The sequence below is a fragment of the Dermacentor albipictus genome, chromosome 1, assembly GCF_038994185.2.
Source record: "Dermacentor albipictus isolate Rhodes 1998 colony chromosome 1, USDA_Dalb.pri_finalv2, whole genome shotgun sequence".
Lineage (NCBI taxonomy): Eukaryota > Metazoa > Arthropoda > Arachnida > Ixodida > Ixodidae > Dermacentor > Dermacentor albipictus.
Genome location: NC_091821.1, coordinates 12,392,945 through 12,417,893, shown reverse-complemented (window position 1 = coordinate 12,417,893; position 24,949 = coordinate 12,392,945). Strand labels below are relative to the sequence as shown.

The window sequence follows — 24,949 nt, the reverse complement described above, 5'->3', positions numbered from 1 at the left end:
TAGGCGGCGGACGTGGAACGTCTTTTTTGCCGCAGGCGTCACGAGAACGTGATCTTTTCGGTTGAAGGCAACTGGTCAATAAACCCACATATGCTACCTGAAGGCATCAATGTTGCCGGATTCGAGACCCTCGTTATGTAATAAACGAGAAGAAAGGGGGTTAACCGAGGGACCCGATATTTATTAGTCATATAATGAGAAGCCAACAAACACTGACACCAAGTACAACATAGGGGAAATTGCATGTGCTTAATAATTGAAATAAAGTAATGATAAATTGATGGAAATTAAAGTGGATGAAAAAACAACTTGCCGCAGGTGGGAACCGAACCCACAACCTTCGCATGTCGCGTGCGATGCTCTACCAATAGAGCTACCGCGGTGGCGTTTCCCCATCCACTTTCTTGGGTACCTGCGGCAAGTTGTTTTTTCATCCACTTTAATTTCCATCAATTTATCATTACTTTATTTCATTTATTAAGCACATGCAATTTCCCCTATGTTGTACTTGGTGTCAGTGTTTGTTGGCTTCTCATTATATGTCTAATAAATATCGGGTCCCTCGGTTAACCTCCTTTCTTCTCGTTTATTACATAACGAGGGTCTCGAATCCGGCAACATTGATGCCTTCAGGTAGCATATGTGGGTTTATTGACCAGTTGCCTTCACCCGAAAAGATCACGTTCTCGTGACGCCTGCGGCAAAAAAGACGTTCCACGTCCGCCGCCTAGGTCTGTGAGTGGGGGCGCTGGCTAACACTCCCAGGGTTCTACTAGTACACATAAATACCCAAGAAAGTGGATGGGGAAACGCCGCCGCGGTAGCTCAATTGGTAGAGCATCGCACGCGACATGCGAAGGTTGTGGGTTCGGTTCCCACCTGCGGCAAGTTGTTTTTTCATCCACTTTAATTTCCATCAATTTATCATTACTTTATTTCATTTATTAAGCACATGCAATTTCCCCTATGTTGTACTTGGTGTCAGTGTTTGTTGGCTTCTCATTATATGACTAATAAATATCGGGTCCCTCGGTTAACCCCCTTTCTTCTCGTTTATTACATAACGAGGGTCTCGAATCCGGCAACATTGATGCCTTCAGGTAGCATATGTGGGTTTATTGACCAGTTGCCTTCACCCGAAAAGATCACGTTCTCGTGACGCCTGCGGCAAAAAAGACGTTCCACGTCCGCCGCCTAGGTCTGTGAGTGGGGGCGCTGGCTAACACTCCCAGGGTTCTACTAGTACACATAAATACCCAAGAAAGTGGATGGGGAAACGCCGCCGCGGTAGCTCAATTGGTAGAGCATCGCACGCGACATGCGAAGGTTGTGGGTTTGGTTCCCACCTGCGGCAAGTTGTTTTTTCATCCACTTTAATTTCCATCAATTTATCATTACTTTATTTCATTTATTAAGCACATGCAATTTCCCCTATGTTGGTAGAGCAGTACTTGGTGTCAGTGTTTGTTGGCTTCTCATTATATGACTATATATATATATATATAGTTCTAGTAGTAAAAAACAAACATTCTGTAATATATATATACATATATATATATTACAGAATGTTTGTTTTTTACTGCTAGAACTAACCTTGGGAGTGTTAGCCAGCGCCACCACTCACAAACATTGGCGGAGGATGTGGAACGTCCTTTCTGCCGCAGGCGTTATGAGTACGTGATCTTTTTGGGTGAAAGAGGATGGGTAAGCGGCGCCGCGGTAGCTCAATTGGTTACAGCATCGCACGCGTAATGCGAATACGTGGGATCTTTCCCCACCTGCGGCAAGTTGTTTTTTCATCCGTTTTCATTGCTAATAATTTATCATTTTTATAATTCAATTACTAAGAACAAGTAATTTCCCCTGTGTTGTCCTTGGTGTCTTTGATGGCTTCTTATAATATATATACAGGGTGCTTCAGCGAACACTTTCAAAAATCTTTAAGAGTTGCATGTGGCAGATATCACAATTCTAGTTCTCGAGCTGGTCTAGTCGAAGCGGCGGACAATACTTGCGCAAAAGATTGAGATGCAAAATCGAGTAATTATTAAAAATCACTAATTAAGTTTTAGCTAATTACCTTATAACCCATATTGCAATTTAAAAATCCTAACAGTGAGCTTCGCAAGGCGGATCAACTTGGAACGAATTCTCACGACAACACCAGTTTCGAGAAATAAATTCACGAACTTTGCGGAGAAATGCTTTGGCGTTCCAGTTACTTGTGTGCTTCAGTGCATGAAACGACGTTTTGTTAACAAACTAAGTGAAACGCCAATGCATTTCTCCGCAAAGTTCTGGAAGTTATATCTCGAAACTGGTGTCCTCCTGGGAATTCGTCCCAAGTGGATCCGCCTTACGAAGTCCACTGCTAGAATTTGTAAATTGCAATATGGGTCATAAGGTAATTAGCCAGAAATTCCATTAGTGAATGCTTGTTAATTAGACGATTTTGCATTTAAATTTTTTTGGCGGGTAGTGTTCGCCGCTTCGAGTAGACCGGCTCATAAAGTAGAATTGAGCTATCTGCCACCAGGGAACCGTTAGAAATTTTTGAAAGTGTTCAATGACACAGCCTATATATATATATATATATATATATATATATATATATATATATATATATATATATATATATATGTTCGCTAACCTGAATTTTACGCCGACGTTCCGTACAGGCAGGGTGAACCGATTGAACTGTCAACTCCAATCGCCGTAGGACTTTCTAAAAGAAAGTTTACGTTCCCTAAAGGAAAATTAATTTACTCATGTTCTCCAAGGCCTAGTGAACGAGGTCTAGGTATATTCAAGGGTTCCCCTTATCTGCTACGATGAAGTAACAGTGTCCTGCGCCACAGGATCCAGACAATGTTGAAGGAACCCTTGAGGTAAACACTGATTCAACATAGGTCGTTAGGTCAGCTTTCTAGAAACCTCGTAAAGGTTGTAGTTATTTTGCGCCATGAGATGACTTAGTAGCACTGAAAATTGCCACTGAAGCGTTCGCAACGTTCTTCCACAATTCAAGTTCCCCGCAACAAACTGGGTGGTTTACGTACGAATCCCACGCTGCGCCGGCGATATCGAAGGTCATGCCAAACCGGGTTCCATGCACCGCATCTTTATGTCTGGCTCCCGCTAAGAGTAGTAACTCTAGCAAAGAGGCCAACGGAGTGGCCTGAAGCGTTAGCATCAGCGGATTCTGCCCCGGGAACATACGATTGGCGGCAACCTGCGTTTTCTTTCCACATTGAAACGCAACGTCAATAACGTTTATTACCAGTCGTTGTCCTTATCACTTAAACGTTGCTTTTGCTTTAAGGGCACAATTTTTTGTTTCGCCTGACTGTCTGCCTGCCTTTTGACGGTGACAGTGTCGAACGGAAAAGGGCGCTCTATGCGAAATCTCGAAGCGATGCTCTTTTTATGCAGCGCAGTGCCCAGAGAGCTGCATTAACAGAAAAATATATTTCTGTTCTGAGATGTATCTGGCAGTGTTGCGCGTTGTTTCAGAGCGCGGTGGAAAACACCAAGTGAATATCATTACGGGCATTCTCCACGTGCTTGCAGTAGTCGAGAAGGTACGTGTATCGAACATGCCTTGTGAATATTGGAGAGTCCCCACGCAGCTTCAGCATGAGCGCAACTGTCAGCAGCGTCCTCTGCGACTATATAGATTTGTGGCGCTGCCATTCTTTCCTAATGACTTTCGTGTATCGTTTTGTTCTTGTACGTCCCGTTCAGCATGCTCTCTCTTCCTTATACTTCCAGTTCTTGCAACTTCTCGGCACTACGCTATTGTTCTTTTGTCAACCATTTGCCCGCTCACAAGGAATGTTCTCTATGGTCGTGACGTTGCTGGAATTAGCCGTGACCCCAGATACGGTTCACTATACTCCAGACTTGGAGAGGGCGTCACATTCACTAAATGGTGGCATATATAGCATGCGCTCCTCCGTAATATTCCAACAGACATTGTCGTCTCATATTAGGACCGCCCTAAAGAAATAAGCCACTGGAGTAGGCGTTAAGGATATTTACTCTCTCTCTCTCTCTCTCTCTCTCTCTCTCTCTCTCTCTCTCTCTCTCTCTCTCTCCTTTTCCCCCCCTTTTTTTTCTGGGATAATTTTTTTGCCACATGCAGTGCCCCAAGACTAAAAAGATTACGCTCGTAGCTTGGGGATCGGATCACGCGTTACAAACTGCTTCGGGTGTCTGATGCGCTTTCGACAAGAATGGTGGCCTGCTGCAGAAGTGCAGATTCACTCAGCAACACATGACGTGGATCTTATCAGTATATTTGTTGTGGTTTCAAATAAGCGTCGGCTACATAAAGCACGCTACTCCAAATGGCTTTCTGGTACACACCAATCTCTCCCTCCCCCCCCCCCCCCCCCCCCCGATTTTCGCAGAAGCTAAAGCGTTTCACAGCGAGAACTAAACCTTGATTCGATGCAAAGTCCTCCTGCAACAGCAAAACCGACTCAACTCGGGTATTTTCTATGTGAAAGAAGAAACGGGCATCGCGCTCTAGTCTCCAAGGCTATAGGTATTCGCTCGTGCTCTGCAGTTTTGCGAGCTGAAGGTAGCAGTTAACCGATGGGAGCGCCACGGGGATTTTATCCACGTCGTGCGCGCCACTGTGGAAGCCATTTGAATGCAAATGAGCGCAGGGACTGCTCGAGTCGGCCCTGACAGGCCGCCCATAGCGACAGCAGCGACGGCCGTGCGCCTCGCGTTCGGTTACATCACGTGATGGCGTACTTGGACGCGCAAGCACAAAGGGGAGTCGAAGGAATGCCGCAGAATACGTGTGGTGGGTGCGGGCGCCTTTATAATGGAAAAACGAAACAAAAACAAATGAGCGAGGGAAAGGGTGCGCTGAAAAAGGCTTATCCTCCAGCTGTATTCCTATAGTGCATGTCCATGCATCATCGGCAAAGCCACCGATCATTTTTTTTTTCTCCTTCTTATCCTGTCTTGGATTTGTTCGCTTGTTCCGTCGCTAGAAGCTTATTTTACCATTGCGAACGCTTCGAGAGAAAGCCTTTCTTTGTCGAATCTCTGTACGCCCAGCAGCTGCGAACATTTAATCAACTTTTGGCGAAAGCATTCCGTCTAAAATAACAGTTTTTTTAACAAGTTTAACGACCCCACTTAGTGCGTTCGGTTAATACTACCTACTAACATTACCTACCTACGATTAATACTACCTACTACTTCTGATTTTCATCGATTATCCAGGAAAGCTCTAATGGAGGGTTTTCAGCCATTTTAATCACCAGATTGGATTGTATCAGTCGGGCTAGAACGAGCAGGGGAGGGAAGGAGGAGGGGTAGTTCGACGGGACTGCACTACGGAGGCGTCAACGCCAAGAACGTCGATGGATGCACGCGACGAACGAAAACACCGATTCCTAGCGCAGGCCGCGCATCACTGGCAGATTGATGGTAAGTGATGAAGGAGAGAAGGAGAGGAAAGAAAAAGCAGAAGAAAACATGCCAGGCACTATACAGTCTCGTAGGCTCGAAAATTGCACCTCTAGAAACCTCCGTAATAGATGGCAGCTTATACGGGAGCACATAAAGGAACACTTTTTTTTTAGTTATGGGGTTTTACGCACCAAAACCACTTTCTGATTTTGAGGCACGCCGCTGTGGAGGGCTCCGGAAATTTCGACCACCTGGGGTTCTTTAACGTGCACCTAAATCTAAGCACACGGGTGTTTTCGCCCCCATCGAAATGCGGTCGCCGTGGCCGGGATTCGATTCCGCGACCTCGTGCTCAGCAGCCCAACGCCATGGCCACTGAGCAACCATGGCGGGGGACACTCAATTGAAATGATATACCGTGTAGCCGCCGCATTGGCCTATCCATGGCTACGGCGTTCTTCGGCTGGGCACGAGGCCGCGGGTGTGATTCCTATCCCGCAGCGGTCTCTTTTCGTAGGAGGTGGAATGTAAACAATGCTCGTGTACGCCTTGCTTTGGGTCCGCGTTAGAGAACCCAAGGTGGTCAAAATTAATCCGCCGCCCTCTACTATGTACGTCGTCTCTGCTTGTGCCTGTGCTTTGCTTCGGGACGTTAAGCTCCATCAATCAATCAACGAATCGACGAATCTCAATTGATCAAGAGAATACGTCAGTAATTATGTGCTGTATATTCCGTTGGCAACGAGAAAGAAAAGGTTGCACGCCCGCAAAAACCGGCCGAATAAGAGAACCGTCTGACGGCGAGTCGTGCTCGCTCGGGGGTGAAGATAGGGGAGAAAATTCGATGCAGCGGACAACAAAGAACAGACGGCAGCCGGCACCATTACCAACTCAATCAATCAGCGCGAATATAATGGGTGATGTTCACGTCCCCGGACACTGGCGTAATTGGGGCGAATGAGCCTCGCCGTACATCTCATAATATGTAACGACACCGCGTGCGCGCGCTCGTCGCTCTCTCAGTGTGGTTGAATGGGCTCGCGGAATTATCATTTAATGAAGGGCGGCGTGCCTGCGGCGCCGAGGTGCTCGTCACTCGTTTCCGGTTCGCCATAATTTGGCACGGGCAAAGAGCGCCACCCCGCTTCCCATTTATCAGCGCTCGACGTTATCTTATCTGCATCGGTGTTGCTGCATGCCGTTAATAACATATAGCATACCTTCTCTATATACGCGATCACTCGGACAAGGACTCGGACGCCGTTGTTCCGGAGACGGTCCGGCACGTATTCCGCGACCGTGGTTTCACCTTTTAAAGTCAGAACGATAAGGTGCTAATGCTTCATGATGCGAAAAGGGTGATTCATTGCAGCGCAGGAGAAGTCGTCAGACCCTCGCGTCGGCCAGGCAGGCATATTCGCAGGCGTTTTATGAGTCGGAACTTAAGTAAACACGTGCGTTTCCGTCAGGCGCGATAAGACTGGCAGGCGGGTGGGGCGTTGTGTGCATACGGGCACACATGAAATAAATGGAAGAAAACGTCACAAGTGATGCCATTTCATTGCGTCGCTTCCTGCGTCGCTAGTTTCAGTTGACGTATAGTTATATCAATCATGTACCTGCTATGAACCAACGGTAGTTCCCCCTATAACTATCGTACATTCAGCCGCACTGAATTTGGTTTACAAGCATAGGTACCGACAAAAATGGCCTTCCTCAGTGTGTCAGTGCGCTCGTGGAGCTGCAGTGAGCGCACAGAACTAACTTGCAGGTTACGCATTCCGTTAGAGTGAGAGGACGTGCGTTTGGCACGCTATATAAGCGTGCAGTCGCAAAAATGAATGCCTGACCGATATGGCTGGAAATCAAATCACAATCGCAATAAGCGTTCGATCCATAAGCAAGGATAATATGTACGCTCGCGCTGGTTCCCACCACAGACGTAGGCGTGCAAGTCCCGCGCGAGCCTCGATTACATAAAAGCGCGTCTAGAAACGAGGCGCTCCAGTCGTTATCTGCACAGAACGCGCAAGAGTTCCGCGAATTTTTGCGCACGTGCAATGCACGTGTGCAACGGTAGTTTGTCAGCGATAGTTTGCGACACAAGCAGCGAGGCGCCGGCGTAATTGGGCCAAGCCGGATGTCAGTCATTGCTATATAGGAGGCAGGCAGGCAATCTCGTCGCTGTCGCCCAACTGAGCCAGTGAAGTATGGGGAATTAGCGCCGTCGGTGGCATTCCCCTGGGGAAGCTTGAAGACTTCCTCGAACGCGCGGCCACACCGACATCGCTTCGCGTTCGCTTTCCGCCGGCGAGTGACGCTCTTATTTCCTTTTTTTTTATTTCTTCCGACCCGGCAGCGTAACAAGGCGTTCGCCGCTATTTCGGGACCTGTCCGCGTATCGCGTACAACACGACCAACGAGCGACATACTCGCGAGAAGGGGCCGACCGCTGCGTAACACATCCACAACCCGCTTTGAGGCTGTTTGCGTTCCCTGCCGCTCTTCTAGTTTTTCGCTTTGTTTTCGTCCCCACGGCGCTTTCTCTCCGGCTGCCGCCTAACAATCTACGCGACAGCACTGGCGAACGGCGCTCTTTCGGCCCCGCGGCACTTGGCTGACTGAGCCAGTCGCGCTGGAAACTGGCAGACTAATGGGGCGCCGCGCGTCAGTCGCGCCCGCTCCGTCAATTCATCAGCCGCCGGGACGAGACGCTGGGGCGGCCGACCGACTGGCTGCGGCCGGGACCACGACCGCCCGCCAGAGAAGCCGGAATTTCCGCAACCCTGCTGCTTGTGTGGCGAACGAGGAGTGTGAAAAATGACCGCGCCTTCCATCCTTTTCTGGCGAGATGAAGGCTCGAAGGAAGAAAGGTCTGCGCCTCGCGCTGACTTATGGTGGGAACTGCGGCACAGAAGGAAAACGCTGACAAACCGTTTGAAAGCGTGCGTAAAGTCGTGTGCCACATTTTTGCCTCGCACCCAGTAGTATTGTTCATTTAAAAAAAGGATGGGAGAAGAAAGGTCTGGACATCAGGTTGCGGTGTATAGTTCCCATTCTCGGTGGTCCTGGCGGTAGGGTTCGACGCATAGCACGTGTACAGGCCTGCGACGACGTTATGAGGACTGGTGCTGTGGCATAAGACCGTAGGCCCCTAGGCCTCGGAGTGATGTTAGCTCCATGGCGGAGAAGAAGATTGCCAAGGGGAGCGACAATGGCCCGTCAACTATGCATTTAGGCCAGTAACGTTCATGGTAGATAATGATTGCCCGAATCACTATGGTAATTTCATCAACTGCGCATGTGTTGTCATAACTCGTAAACTTCATCACAAAAGTTGTTCTAACTTGACTTTGCACTTACGTGTCCTTATGCGACTTTTTCCTTCTTCTCCTTGACTATTATTATTATTATTATTATTGTTATTATTATTATTATTATTATTATTATTATTATTATTATTATTATTATTATTATTATTATTATTGTCGTCGTCATCGTCGTTGTTGTTGTTGTTCGCCGCGATGTGCTCGTATCCCCATCAACTTCGTGTGTATACAGGATAACTGAACTTAAATTCTATTCGTGCATCTTTTTCTCAGTGCACTTAGTTTGCTGCGCAGAAGGAGTAGGCAGCGCCACTTATACGAACAAACGTCTCCTCACGATCATTAACAAAAAGAAAGTACGCAATGACCACGAAAAATACAACGCATCTTTTTGACAACGGGCAAGCTATGTATGCAGGGCACAGTGAGAGCTATAAAAAAGGCTGAATCGAGCGAAGCGTTTTCTTCGGATCGAGTTCCTTCTGCGAATTTCCAACACGTTAATGACTGTGTAATAGCTAATCCCCTCCCGCCACCCCTCACCCAAAGAAGAAAAAGAGCGAAAATTCAGGCTGTTGCTGCCCAGAGAAAGTAGCCTGCATGTCCTTGTTGGTGCTCCTATAGCAGCAGCACAGCGACTTCGGAAGCAACAATTTTCTATGCAAGTCAAGTTGCGCAATGTTACTCAAGTGATTCGTCAGCGAAATAAGTATAAAACGCTTTTAGAACGCTGCCTGCTGTGCGCGGTTTACCTCCTCGTTAGGATGCTTTTTCTCTCTCTCTCTCTCGCCTTGCGCTCTCTTTCTCTTTTTATCTCCGTGTCCCCTTTCCCCCCGTGCAGGTATAGCCAATCAGAACTACCTCTGATTATACTGCAGAATAGTCAATCGGTGGACTAGTTGGTGCGACATTTTGGGCAAAGGAAAGCGCTAAAGTAGCACGAAAAGAAGCACAGAACATGAACAGTATGAGTGCTCGTGGAAGATTTTTTTTTAAATAAAACCTCAGTTGCAAGTGGCCGTCATTCCTGTTTTCTCCGTACGTACCGCCTTAACGCTCACCTTTGCGCAGAAATACACCTGGTTAATCTCCGTGCTTTTCTATATATCCTCTCTGTCTATCAGAGATAAATATAAAAGTAAAGGAGAAACCAGAAAGTTAGCCAGGGGAACATCTCCGGTTGGCTACTCTGTGCCGGGAAAGGAAATAAAGGGGTACAAAAGGTGATGGATAGACAGAAAGAAGGCAAGAATGAAATATATATAAAAAATATATGGATGGATGGATGAAAAACTTTATTTATCCCTCTTTAAAGGGAAGGGGGCAATGGAATAGAGGGTGGGGGAGGAACTACTTGAAGTAGGCCTCCTTTATCCTCTCAGCCCACTCCAGGATGGCCTCCTGAAGATCGGGCCTGGAGCTGCGCAAGGCAGCCTCCCACTGCTCCTCACTAGATATTAATTGCTTGAGGAAAGGGGGAAGGGGGTGCTTAGGGCACCCCCACATGATGTGGTTTAAGTCTGCTTTGGGAGAGACACAGAATTTACAAGAGGGAGAAAGGTAAATGGCGGGATGAATGCGGTGGAGGAGGTAAGGGGACGGAAAGGTGCGAGTCTGCAGCTGTCGCCACAGAACTTCACACCTACGCGGGGATTTGCCCATGAGTGGCGGAAAGGTTAAGCGGTCTAATCGGTAGTGGGTGCAGATGTCGTGGTAAGTAATAAGTCGATCCCGCGCTGTAAACGGTGCCTCCTCCGTGGCGAGGTCCGACACATCTGATGCCTGAGCCCGGACAGTAAATCCTCGGGCACTGGCATGAGCCGCCTCGTTTCCGGCAAGGCCCGCATGCGCGGGAGTCCAGATTAATGCCACAGTTTGGTGGAAAGGATGGGCCAAGAGGAGAGAAAGGGCTGGCTTAGAGACCCTACCCGCTCCGAAGTTATGTATGGCTGCTTTGGAGTCGCTAACGATAACTGAAAAAATATATGTAGATCCCAACGCACATGATAGATATCTATGTGAAGCGGAACTTTATTGGCGATGGCTGGATTATGCTATATAAACACTGATGCGACGATCTTTCAAATTGTATTTTCAGGTTTTTGCACAACATCATAATTATTTTTAGTACCCGATAAAAAAAATTTTGAGTCATTTTGAGACGTGAGCATTTGAGCCATTTGTTGAACAAAAAGTGACTCGTTACTTTAGGTGTGTCATCGCTTCATTCCGTGGGTGTTTATTTTTTCATTATTTATTGGGAAGATGGTGTATGTATATAGCGTAGTGAGAAGAGGTCTGTGAGGGGTCTAAAGCATGAAACGCAAAGGTGAAGTTTTATTGCGTTGACACCTCGCGCAAACACGTAATCCGCTTCGGTACCATCACGTAGGGGCAACGGCCATACGCTCACGCAGCGCCGGTTTCGGCCGATACAACATTCTCTGACTCACGCGAGGCACACACCCAGGGACACATACCCAGAGGGTCAATATTGCAGTAGGCAAAATGTACAAAAGAATAAAATGAAAAATCAGAGAGGGCGCGGAATGTGATGATGTTTTACAGCGAAGCTGTTTACACCTTTGGCCCCCCGTATGCATCCCTCGCCGCATGCGTTCGCAGGGGAGCGCATGCGGGGTTACCCTGGCCGGTTACCCTGACCCGCGGAGGAGGTGGGCTTGGCCAAAGTAACTTAGTGCACTAGTGCACTAGTGCACTTAGTGTCGAAGGTGCACTTAGTGTCGCAAGTTGGCCTTCATGCGCTTTATTTGCTTTAAATTCTGTTTCAAGAATAATGAGATGGGGAAAGAGTGTGGCGACGGCGCCTGTGCACGTGACCTGCGCTTCTGCGGTTATGACGTCACGCGCGTCGGCGGTGCCGGCGTGGCAGCAGCAGCGGTTGCGGCAGACGAATGGGAGCAGGTGCGGTGACCGTGGCGGCGCTTGTGTCGGCGTAGGGTGGTGCCGTGTGAAAAAAAAATGTATGATTTCACAATGCATGGAGCCCATGTATGCAGCCTAAACAGCTTCGCTGGCAATTAGTCATGGAGGCGTAAGTCAACGAAAGAAGCTATAGAATACAGTAAAAGCTCGTTAATTCGAACCGCTAGGGGAAGCCGCTTCAGTTCGAATTAACGAAAGTTCGAACTAACGAAAGTGAAGCAGAGCAACAGTACACTGCGATTTGGAAGCAGTAGGGCATGTCAGAAACTTGGCGTGTCAGAAAGTGATGGCGTGTGCCGCGGGCACACGCCACCTTCAAGTCGAAACTCTGGTTCCGACTGTGCCACACCACCAATGTCCACCGAAACGAACGTTAGCCGAGGCCTAACACCATCACAATGAATGACGACGGCCGATACCTCCTAAGCTGAAAACAGAGGTACAAAACCGATGAAGACTGCCGAGGCAAAGACGCTGAACATGTGAAGGTGGCGAAGGCCCTGATTCGTTGGTTCTTGATTGCAAGCGCAGCTGCGACGTACTTGATTAGCTGTGTTTTGTCGCTTGCCGTGCCATCTCCACACAACATTAGCAGCTGTACAAGATTTGCAAAGCCTCCGAGATTTGAAACGGGCAGGAAGTCTCGGAGGTTACGTAGAACGGAAAGGCGGCAGCCGCCGATGCCTTCTGGCTGACCCCGCGTCGGTTAGATTTTTTCTGATTTTGCCTTCTCTCGCCATTCTCTCCGTTTCGGAGGCAATACAGCCTTGTGTAGCGCAGTAAGCGCGTTTCTCTGGCCGTGTGCCAGGCGAGCGTAGTTCGAATTATCCGTTAGGGAACCTTCTCGCGTTCGAATTAACGGACTTTTTTATACATAGACTTCTGTAGAGCTTGGCCGGACCAAATCGTACAGTTCGAATTATCCATAAATTCGAATTATTGAAGTTCGAATTAACGAGCTTTCACTGTATAATGATATTCTGTCACATTTACACATACACGTGACATACACGTGAATTAGGGCCTCTTTCTCCCCTCTGTCATAGTGCATGGAGCATACCCATCTTATAGGACTGCCCAAGAATGTCCACGCAACCAGTGACACATTCCGATGCTTAAATCATAGATAATCAAGGTAATCGAAAAACCCGTTGAATATAATACGCATTTTCATTCAGAGGTGTGTGCGCTTTAGCAACACAGATGAGCCTGCATTTTCAGGTGTTACATATGAATTTAATGTCTTTATTGCGTAAAAGAAAGGCAGGCGCGCGTATTCCGCACTATGTCAGTCAGCATGCATGACTAGCATTCGGCGCACATATAAGCTTCGTATATGTATTTATGTCGTGTGTGTGTGTGTGGGTGTGTTATCTCGAAACTGGTGTGGTTCTGAGAATCCGTTCCAAGTCGATAAGTCGATATACCTTGCTAACTCATCAACTGCAAATCTCAAATTGGAATATTTGTCGCGAAGTAAATAAGCACTTAATTAACGAAATTTCGTTAACTAGTCGACTATGCATTTCGATTTAGCGTGCAAGTAATCCAGCTCAAGAACTACAATAGGGCTACCTGCGACAGGCGATGTTTAAAAATTCTGTACGGTAAAAAAAAAGGAAAGAGAGAGAGAAAAAAAGGACATCATGTATATCTCGGATTACGTGGGCACCACATATGTCGTTTAATTGGCTCTCATTGCGATTGTTCTAGTCAACTTGTGACGTCTCCTGCTGTCTCATATTTGTTTCTTATTGTGAATGTAAAAAGGGGTTGCGACAACCAATGTGAAGTTAATAAATCTCCGTCATTTGCCGTCATTTAATTTTTTTTTAAGTAGCGAAGTAGACTCATCGAAATGACAGCGCTGGCTTACAGCCGAAACACTTGCAGAAAGTAAAACTTCAACTCATAATTAGGAGCTCCAGGAGCTGTAAGGGTAGTATGCTCTCCTATGCCGAAAGGTAATTAGAAGCACAACAAACTGTGCTCTCGATGAAGCCGGTCAACATCAAATGACTACTCAAACGTCAGGCGATCTTGACGCCGACGCTACATGTGGCGAACTTTCAAAGTGCAAATAAGAGGGCAATTGCTTTGCGCATCGCACTCATCGCGTATTCCTACAAGGCACGAGGCGCTAACCTCCGCGTCCTTCAATATATAGACCGCTTTCGACCTATCGCCTTATCGTTCTCGCCGGAACTGTGCGCCTTCGACACTTGATTCAGAGCCTTCCAGTACGCTGCAGGAATATCAATAGCGACTGGCGCCGAAACAAACAGAATAGTGGGACGTTGAGTTTCTGTAACCTTGTTTCTGGTGTACGAAGAGCATACTAAGCAGTCAGTTTTCGAAGATCGATTCTCCACAGCGTTGCAATGACCGCCTGCATGCAGTATTCGTCGCGAGGCTCCTGAAAGAGAGACAGAGAGAGAGAGAGAAAGTTCTTCAGTTAGGATACGACCGCCCCTAGAATTTTTTTGTGCTGTTGCTGGATCGGCAGCGCAGTCGTTGGCTATTACGTGGGGATGCCATGGCCGCCAGGGGCGCTGGCTCCCGCGTATGATATCGTACACAAATGCCTAAGTATAGACGGGCGGTCCAGGAGGATTGCGGCCACGGGAGCGTAACAGGTAAAACGCATAATGCGGAAGATGTGGAGGCTGCTTCCACAGGCGGCAAGTTATCTTTTCGTCCATCTTCACTTCTATGGGTGTGCGAATGGCACATTTTGAGACTGAATCGAAGACGAATCGAATATGAATATCAAATACTTTTCGAATAATTTTCGGATAATGAGCATCCTTTTTACCTATTATATGAAACAATGTTGACGTCCCAGTAATTGCTACATTATCAAGTTTATATAATTGCACCGCAAATTACGAAGTACGCTTTAGGAAAACCTCAAATACAGCATTATAAGCAAATAATAAAGTTACTTCGCTGCTTGCATGGTTGTGCATTATCAGAGCTTTAAGCGGCAGCCTTATACGATCCCGTTAGGACCTCTGTATAACTAAAGACTAGAAAATAAATGACGTTGACAATTCAGCCACGTCAGAGCGAAAAAAAGAAAGCAGATATTTTCTACTTACGTTGTCTCTGCGAATGGTGCCACTATTGCATCAAATGATGTTGCAATCGAGCATATCCAGATTCAGAATGAAGAGACCACAGCGTTGTAGCGTCGATAAATAGTACCACGCAGCAGCGATTGCCGACTGCCATGTCGAGCGAAATGTGAGTGCAAACGATCGTGGTTCAGCTGAAAAAGTCTGGCTCCCAGGGTACGTGTCGCCGCGTGCTCGCATATTTTCCCCCCTTTTATGTCCACTGCGGCAGGCAAGGATAAATCTTGCTTGATTTTTCTATTGCTATGTGCTCGAAATTATTCGGAAACATTTCGAAAAATATTCGCATTTTAGAATAGTGGCTGTTTCATTCCAGGACCGAATCGAACAGGGCAATATTTGATTCGTCATTCGAAAGTTTCGAATATTCGCACGCCCTTATTCATGTCCCTTTGCTTTATAATTTCTACGTTTCAATTAAGCGTAACCATGAATTTCCCCGGTGCTTCCTCAGGCCTTCGTTGTCTTGTGTTCTTCGCACGGTCGCAAATATACCATTGCAAAGACACTTTGGGCCGGCCGTCTCATTGAGCGAGTCAAGCGATAGGCTATCCTTTGCAACTTCCATAAAATACGTTGAATAATTATACATATATATTTTTAAATATATGGACGTTTTTCTTTTTCGCCGCCACGTGCGACTCGACGGCGGTCACCTTGCGGGACAAGAAGGTGCGGCAACACACGTTGCGTGAATCGCGGCCTTTCTTCGGTTAAAAGGAACCTTCGTTGTGGGCGCCGTGGGCCCGTGAAGGCTCCATGTCTCCGCCCCGAAAGCCGCCCCGTGCATAGCGAACGACTGTATGGAATCACCCTTCGTTGACGCACTATCTAAACGTCCGCACCGGGCGATGACGTTATACGTTCGACACATTTAGTTTTGCATGGCATCAGCATGTCATTGTGGTCGTTCGCGTGTCCCTCCCGCTGCAGAGTTGTAATAACGTTGCACAGAAACTTTCTCCGCGTCCTTGTTTCTGCAACGTCGCCTAGCGCGTTTCCCCCTCGTTGTCAGCGAAGACCCGCCTATCACGAGTGACGTTGACGACCCGACAAAGGCTCCACCGAAAGCGGTTGTCAAAGAGCAAGCCGGTGTACGAAGTGATGCCGCGGCTTCCTTTTGGGTCGCACGTCCTCTAGCAAACACACTGCTTTTGCGTGCGTGTGTGCGTGTGTTGGAGAGAGAGAAAGATTTAGAAAATGGAAGCGCTGAACGCGTGCCCTAAGCCAGCGAGTTCTAATCGGCCGCTGAGCGTTGGAACAAGGCAGATGTAACAGAAAGGAAAGAGATAAAAGGACCATTATGACAGAGACACTCATTCACGTCCACGAATAAAAGTAAAAAAAAAAGGCTGATTATAGAAATTGGAAGCACTACATGGAGTCGCCCGACCAGTTCGCTTTCCCCCCCAAAAAATATCCACAGTGGCCTTTATCGCACGTGGCCAGGTAGCAGAAAATAACACTTTCAGAAAAATGGCCGCTTGTCGATACGCACCAAAGGAACAGTCTTTGGCCGTCTCTCTTGGCCGTCATGCCCACTGCACTCGAAGGACAGTCAACGGGCACACACAAAGGACACGGTCAATCGTCTGCGGCACAGTGCAGTGAGCACGATCCGGCGTTCCGTACGCCCGGAAGGTCAAGATAGTGTGCCTAGTAAAGCCACGCGAAGCCGTTCTATGTAGAAATCCTGCGAGTAATGTTCCGAACGCCGCCTTACACAATCACATTGAAGACCGCGGTGGAAATAGACTAAACCACGCGTTCTCGTAATCCATCCATTGCAAGCAAAACGAAGCATGGATGGAAGAACAAAATTATGCAGATCCAACGTGCATCTTGTAATCTATGCGAAGTGAAGCTTTCGTAAAGCGGTTAATCCAATGCTACAAATGTGCCAATCTCAGCACTGCGTCTTTCGTGTAAAAGGAAACTGGCGCTCGCGCATGCGCTCTCGCGCACCCCCTGCTATACGCAAAGTGACACACGCGGCGATCATCTCAGAGAGCTATAGTTGGCGTTGGCGCAATACAAGCATTCATGTGATTGTGACCCAATGGTTAGGGCATCGGGCTACCGGCGCTCTAACCATAAAGTATACGTAATTCAAATTTATTTAAGCTTGAGCCATTCGGCAAGACAGCAGCAGCCATGGTCGGGAAAGTCCGGGAGGGTTTGCGAAGAAAGGTTCGCTTTTAAAACGTAAGAAATGTGTCCCTGTTGCACAGCACAGCGCTGTGAGCCAGCAGTACTGTCTGTTAGGAGAACTCTGTAAGCACTTGCAAGTATACGGGGAGGTTCTGTTTCGAGACGAGGCTAGAAAAGTCACTAGATAATTGGGCGTGGACCAATCAGCAGCCTACTGAGTGGTTGGCCTTTTAGTTCCCTCCACTCATGCAAGTATACACGAAAAGTGGTAACTCGATATCAACCAAGTCAAGGAACTCGCTACGTTAAAATCGACAGTACCATGCGTTTCAGCCACTGCTTGACGCCCACTCCGGCTAATCAACCAGCTGCACAGGGCCCCCTGCCGGGGCCGTATCGTGCAACGATCCTTCTTATTTTTCCATTCTTTTCTTGCCCTTCGTCATTCGCTCTTACGAAGCCGCGCCCCCGCTATCGCCATAATCTGCCGTTCAGTGGGAGGAATGATAAGGAAGGAACAGAACCGAACGAGAAGAATCCTTGCATAATACGGTCCCTGGTTGCGCGCGTTAACTGGCGTCGACGTTGGCAAGGCGAAAATGTGGCTGCGAGGCGCCTGAGTCACGCCGGGCCGACGTTGGCATAAGCGGCGGAGCGGATGCATAGCATTACGGGAAGCTCGTGTTCCTCGCCAACCTAGCTTCCGTAACGTGACCGGTGGCCAGCTCGCGCACCGAGTGACGGAGCGAAAACACGTGAACATACAGAGCGATCCTTTCGCCAAGCTTCCACGGCGCGGCCCTTCGCGAAGTATGCGAGGTGCAAACGGAGCGACTTCACCCGAGTATTCACATCTCCGGGCTACCCGATGGACTCCCCAACAGCCGGACTCAGAAAAATCGAAAGAAGTGCGCTTCTCTAACGTCCGGCGACGTTGCACACCCGCACAATGAGTGAGTGCGCGGGCTTGAGTAACATATTTGGCGTGAGCCTGTAAGGTATAGATCGACATAACTTTTCACGAACACGAAGAATAGGAGCGCCAGCCTGCCACCTCATCCAGCTTCTCGCTCGCTTATTCGAATTCGCGCGGCCGCCAGGCAGGCAGCAAGGCGTCTTGCAACGGTCAAGAAAGTTCAGTAATTGTCACACCGCTTTTTTTCCACGAGAACACATGCTATGAGACAAGCACTGGAGTTATGTTTAGTTGTGGCCGCTTCTCACTAGGGTATTTGTCACGGCAGATGTCTATAGCAGGATGTTATTACAGTTTTTCACAAGCATACATAATCTTCAGGGCGAAGTAAGTACGTAAGTCATATTAAGTTTTACTCGTTGCGTAACTGTGTGCGGTGGCGGCAGTTATTAGGTCGCAGGACTCGTGCTAAGGCGTCACAGCAGTGACGAGTGATAGCTGCAAAGACCGGGTACGCCATACGGGGTCCACCAGATCCTGTATATGCAGACCATCTATCTACACGGTCATAAAAACGTGCCGCCATCTACTATGGAGCCTAGGTGAACGCAAAGATAAGTTGTGGGCTTTGCAGGTCATGCCGCAGGCTACGTTTTTAACTCTGTATCACTCAGTGAACTTGTAGTAGTCACCTGTTTACACGGTGACCATCAAATGTAACCAGTCGCATATATGGTAATCCTAAACGCACGAGGCATCTTATTTAAAACTGGTTTGGCTTGGTTTGTTAATTACGACACAGCTCGCTAGCACAGCGCGCCAGCAAAGCTTGCGTCGAGGCCACTGTGAATGAAATAGGACGAATTTTTTTGTTTGCATATCTAAAGGTCGCCGTGCACATTCGACAAGCTATGTGATCTTTCATATTGGCACGCGATCACTGTAAGGTTATGCAACCAAGCTTCTTTTGATGCGCATCCATTCCTGAACTCGTCTCAGTCAGCTTAAATCTGTAGTGACAATATTTCCTACTAACTGGCAAGGCCAGGCATAGTTAACGCGTAGCGTGCATCGAATAATAAAAGCTCAATTATTTTTGTTCTTGTTCTATACCGCCTGTCACACTTCCCGCGGTCAGTATAGGGGTAACTGCGGAATGCACGAATGTGGGCGAATATAGTAAGAAATCGAGAATATGTGCAAGCACCAAACGTTCGCCAAGCCCAAATCTACGTGGTAACTGCGGATAAAAGCCAGCAGCGAGAAGTCGACGTATCGTCGACCGCGTCCCGTTCAAGTCATTTCCAATCATCCGCGTTGATTGCGTCCATATATTTTGCTCGAGCGTTGCCGTAATTTCGCCGTCTTCCTTTCGACCACACTGCGCTGCAGCAACGGACGTAGTACATTGCACGCTGCAGTCTACGCACAAGTCACTGCGCAGTCGCTCCGCTTGCGAGACAGCCCAGGAGACAGACGCAACGCGGCTGCTGTTACGCCTTCTCGCGCGCGCACGCACTCACACCGACACGCCCCCAGTATTTCTGCTCTGGCCGCGGCGTACACGGGGGCCCACCACGCGGTATGCATAATTCCTTCGTCTCTCAGGCTCTCCTTGCTGGGCCGGCGATCCGCCGCCGCGGCCTTGTCTGTCTCCGAGCGAGAAAGTTTTCTTTTTCGTTACTTCCTCGTCTCTCCCGCAGCACGCATATACGTGATCCCACGAAGCGCGGGGTCTGCTGCGTAACCGCGCGTGGCCCGTCGCAGCGCGGCGCGTTGTTGCACCGGGCGTGCGATGTGTGCGTACGCGCGTGGCTCGGTGGCCACCCGGCAACCCGCTCGTGATGCGGTCGGTCGCTGACGGAATCAAGGGCGCGGCGCTCCGGCCTCCGTGCGCTGTCATCCCCCGCCGGTCTCTCTACCCCTTCTTTCTACCGGCATGCCTCTATCCTCGAGCTCTCCCTCTCTCTCGCTTTGCTCATTTTGCCATTCGCACACGATTGGCACGTACAGGTGTGCGGCTATGACCGAGCGCGCGCGCGCGTCGGGCAGCGTATAATATCCGCTCGCAATTAAGGGACAACGTTAGCTGCCTGCTTGTTTAACGTGCCTTGAGAGCGCAAATTTCGAAGGTTACGAGCGAAGCCGCATTCCAGGCAGCCGTTTCGAGCGCTCTGAGTAAAATCGGACGGGCGGGCTAGCTTAGGGAGAGCGGAGCACACACACACACGCACGCACACACACACATACACATACGCACACACGCGCAAACACACGCACGCACTCAGAGAGAGAGAGATCGTGACTTTAACGGGAAACACACGTTATTAGCCGGGCTGATCGCCTGGCACGGAGGTGATTACGCAACGTCCACCTACAACAGCACGTACTTAAGAGGCATTTCCTCAGCTATAGAAACTGGAAACGGGCTGGTTTACACTAAAACGATTCGTAGTGTCCTGCTTTCAATTGGAAGCAGCCATTGGAGGCGTCGATCTTTAGAGCTGATAATTGCGCAAAGCAGCATGTTTACAAAATACAGTGTAACAAACCGGACGTGAGCAGAAGTGGAGGTCAATTGATAGGCAACGATTACGTGGAGCTGTGAACATAGAAAAAAAAATGAAAGAGAAAAGTCAGCCTCAACTGTAATAAACTTGCGCTCCCATTCCGCGCAATGTTTCCCGTCCGTAACAGTGCCTTTCATATCGCTCATCTGATAGCTTTGTAGCAATGGATACTGCGGAATGTGATTGTGAACTTGATCTAGGGATCGACATGATGCTGTCAGCACGAACATGACGAACAATGAACAATAGGAATTTTTGCCACAGAAAATTGAGTGACTGGAACTGTTTGCTGCTAGCTTATTAAGAGCCAACTGTGAGGCAAGTGATTCGCCATACGAGCGGTCGTACCACATTTCTATGGATAGCGTCGTTTGTATGCAAAGTGCGTGTGGTTTTGACGTTCACCTAAAAATAATTTGGTACGTTTAGTATAGCATAGTCGCTCGCAATATGGGAATACGAAACATGTAATCCGCTAGCGCAAAATACCCGAGTCCACTGAGTCGTCGTCACATGACAGCAGTATACTTGCGGTGTCTGGCCGAACCTTCAATCCATAGTATGCGGACGCAACTCAGTGAAGTGTGTGGCTGCTCAGGCTCAACTAGTGCACGCTTTCCGATCTCGCGATCTGCTACCGCCCAGACACTTTCCGAACGCAACTGCTGCGAGCACGTTTATTCATCTGTTACCGAGGTAATGAGAAATGATGAGCTCTATAGAAACATAGTCAGAGCATAGAAGCATTGTCAGTGAGCTTGATTAAAACAAGGTTAGTAGAACATCCAGGACGAAAACGAAACTGTCTTGGTGGTAATAGTTTGAACTTGTCCAAATAGTTAGAGAGGCGCCGTTCAATTCGTTTTTCTACTGCTTTACTAAAACACGGCAGATAGGCCTCTAATTTGCTAATAAGGTGAGGTCTCCTTTTTTATACACAAGAATTATTTTCGATCTCTTGACGTCACTAGAGAAAACGGCCATTTTAAAGATTAAGTTGCCCCCGCAGGCAATTTACTCATAGTCCCTATAACCTTACTCATAGTTCTCATCTACTTCGACGCCGTCTGTCCATTGTGGTTCTCGTATTGTCGACATATCGCCCGGAAAGGTTAACCACAGCCGCACGATCGCCTTGCCGGATAAAGTACGCGAGGTACCGCGGGCGCCCGCCCCCGTCCGCTGTCATCGACCCGGTGTTCGGCTAACGGTCCGTTCACCTCCTCCTCTCTCTCTCTTCCGCAGACTCCTCATCCCTCGCGCAGCCGCCGGTCGCAGCGAAGACGGAAGGCTAGCTCAGCCTTGGGATCCCGTACTGCTACTTCGCCCGGACGCTTCGCCAGTGCTCGTCCAATCCTGTCCATCAGCCGGCGGGCGCTCCCGTCTCCACCGCTGCGGCGAAGGAACCGGTGGGTCGCTGCGACACAGCGTCCGCACAACGGGGTCAAGGACGACCCTTTGGCTGCCGCCTTCCCACATAACGTGCCGGTTGTCGTCGTCACAAAGAGCATCCGATTAGCCGCGGCGTTCGAACGTTTCCCATCCCGTATTCAACGGTGAGTCCGAAAGCGCACTTTCTGTCATTAATATTTATAACCCGCGGCCTCATTAGTTTATGCTAATGGGTTTATTACACAGGGCCCCGTCGGCTGAGCAGTACAGTTTCTTTCTGTCTTAAAAAAACTCTGCACTATGGCGCTATAGTCGATGCTCGCTCGACGCAGCAAACCAGTATAACGGGGCATCCTGTACCCCCGCTGCGCCTTCGTAAGCGAAAGCGAAATCAAAAGGGGGAAATTGAAAAGTATACCTATAGCAGTAGGAGAGCGAAAGCGCACTCAAGCGATTCGATGCACTACAAAACTGCGTCGAACATTTGGAAACTACTTCGGATTACTACATTTACTAGTTTACCCGACTTCGCCCGTGCGTACAATTCCATCACTGATCTCTTAGCTGATCATTTCGACACGTTTTGCTCTCTGTCAGACAGACAGGATGTAAATTGTCTTGTTAATTACTTTGAGGATCTTGTCTAGTCATGTGTTCAACAATTTGTGCCCATTAAAGCTAAGAAAAGTAATGCTAACATTCCTTGGATGACTCGCGACATCTTGCATTTATCTCGTCGTGTGCGAAGGCTTAGGCGTTCTAAACGAACCGACGATTCCATAATCCTGCACAGGTTTCACAATGCAAGAAATGAACTTAATTTGAAAATGCAAACGGCCAAAGATTTCTTTTTTCGCGTTCAACTGCCTCATCTTTTAAGAACTAACCCTTGTAAATTTTGGTCTCCTACCTTACCTCGCGATGCTTCACCCACTTCATTCAAAATTGATAATAACGCCATCAGTGATCCGTCAGTAATAGCAGATGCTTTCAACAAGTATTTTCAGTCCTTCTTTTGTACCCGATAATAAATTCATTGCTTCTCTCACCAATATAGTTTTTCTGAAGGAATCACTGACATTGACATAAACAATGAAGGCGGTCTTAACATCGTATTAAACTTCGATGCCAAGAAATGCACCAGTCCGGACGGGATACACAATGCATTCTTAGTTCGCTATTTCTTGTGGTCATCAAGGTATCTGACGGTCACATATAACAAATCTTTATCATCTGCCACTGTTCCTTCCTCGTGGAAGTTAGCTAAAGTGATTCCTCTCTATAAATCTGGTGATAATAAGTCTTTATCGAACTACAGACCAATTTCAATAACATCACAGCCATGCAAAATCTTAGAACATATCATTCATAAACGCATACTACTTTTCCTAGAATCTCATAATCTGCTATCTAACATACAGCATGGGTTTAGGGGCGGGTTTAGTACGACAACGCAGTTGAGTTTACACAGGACATTTTCCTTAAACTTGGCAACCTGGATGTTGGCAACCTGGTTGACGTTATCTTTTGATTTGACACAGTATTACATTCTAAACTCCTTGCTTAACCTAACGCTGTACTAAATAATTCTCAACTGGTTAAGTGGATTTCAAGCTTTCTTTCACTTCGTTCCCATGGAGTTCGCCTCTTATAGCTCGACCGAATCTACTGCTATTTATGTGACATCTGTAGTGCATCAAGGCTCCGTTCTTGGGCCACTGCATTTTTTTTAATTTACATAAATGATTTGCCTGTTAACATCACTTCTAACATTTGTCGTTATGCCGATGATTGTGTTTTATCTGAAGTTATTAACTGTTCTTATGATCATTACCGCCTCCAAGAGTCATTTGCCAGGTTTTACACTTGATGTGCAACACCTGGCAAATGAACATTAACTTTGATAAAGCCGTCCGTATGACCTCCTCTAAAAAATATTTTCCTTCTCTTTTTCATTACTCCTTCAATAAATGCGTGTATGGTATCTGAGTATAAGTATCTCGGTGTCATTTTAATGCATAACATATCATGGTCTAATCACATTGATTACATTTGTAACAAAGCACTAAAAAACATAGGTTGCCTATGTCGTACACTATGCAACTATCCAAAAGATACTAAGCTACTGTTATATAAATCGCTAATCCGTCCTGTTGTTGACTGCGCGTCTGTCGTTTGGAACCCTTATAAGCAGTGTGAGACTAACTGGCTAGAAGCAATCCAGGAAAATGCTGTAAGATTTATATGTCACCGCTATGATCGCGACTTTTCAACCTCTTCTGCACTTCGTTCCTTGAATTTAACTTCGCTCTATTCACGTCACTGCATAGCTTCTTTAGATTTCTCGCACAGCATCGTCAATGCTTCCGTTAGACTTTCAGAAAGCAATACTTACCCCGCGCCAGAGTCATCGACGAAACGACATCACAACTTGAACTTGATGCCCTACTTTTCACGCCACTAAAATGTTTAAATTCAGCCTTTTCCCTCGTTCCATAGAAGACTGGAATTCCTTACCTCGGTCTATTCGCTCATGCTCACCCCGAAGTTTTGTATTTGCCATCAAAGATGACTGGTCCTAGCACATCACCCTAATCGTTGTACCGTACTTTTCTCTGTATAATTTTCCTCTGTTAATCCACTCCTGCTATAGCGCTTATTGCGCTGCAGTATGTACAAATAAATAAATAAATAAATAAATAAATAAATAAATAAATAAATAAATAAATAACCTAAACAGGCGCAAAGAATCGAGGACGAGAGAATGGCTCAATATTCCTCAGACGAACTGCATTGTATAGTACTATCGTCTTAGTGGGCGCAATCTGTTGCCCAAAGCAAACCGCACAAGGAACGTGCACAACAGGAGATGCTCTTTTAGAACTCCAGCGTCGCATCGAGTACTGCTTCAGGCCTGATTTGACATTTCCTCGAAAAAGTAGAACAATAAGATAAATGGTAACCAGCGCGAGATGCCGCCCTCCAGAAATATAGGGAAACTTTTCTTGCACATCAATTCTTCTGTCGTCCCATCTCTTGACCCTGACCTTTGCACTCCAGCAACATGACCCAATC

General features: G+C 47.6%; 1 protein-coding gene across 1 annotated transcript in view; it reads left to right on the top strand.

Moving 5' to 3' along the window:
- LOC139060188 (SH2 domain-containing protein 4A-like) overlaps positions 1 to 24,949 on the top strand; it is a 400,299-nt gene that overhangs the window by 116,880 nt on the left and 258,470 nt on the right. Inside the window, exon 2 of the mRNA XM_070539143.1 lies at positions 21,728 to 22,038. The gene's annotated coding sequence lies outside the window, so the exon portion shown is untranslated. The remainder of the gene's footprint in view (positions 1 to 21,727; positions 22,039 to 24,949) is intronic.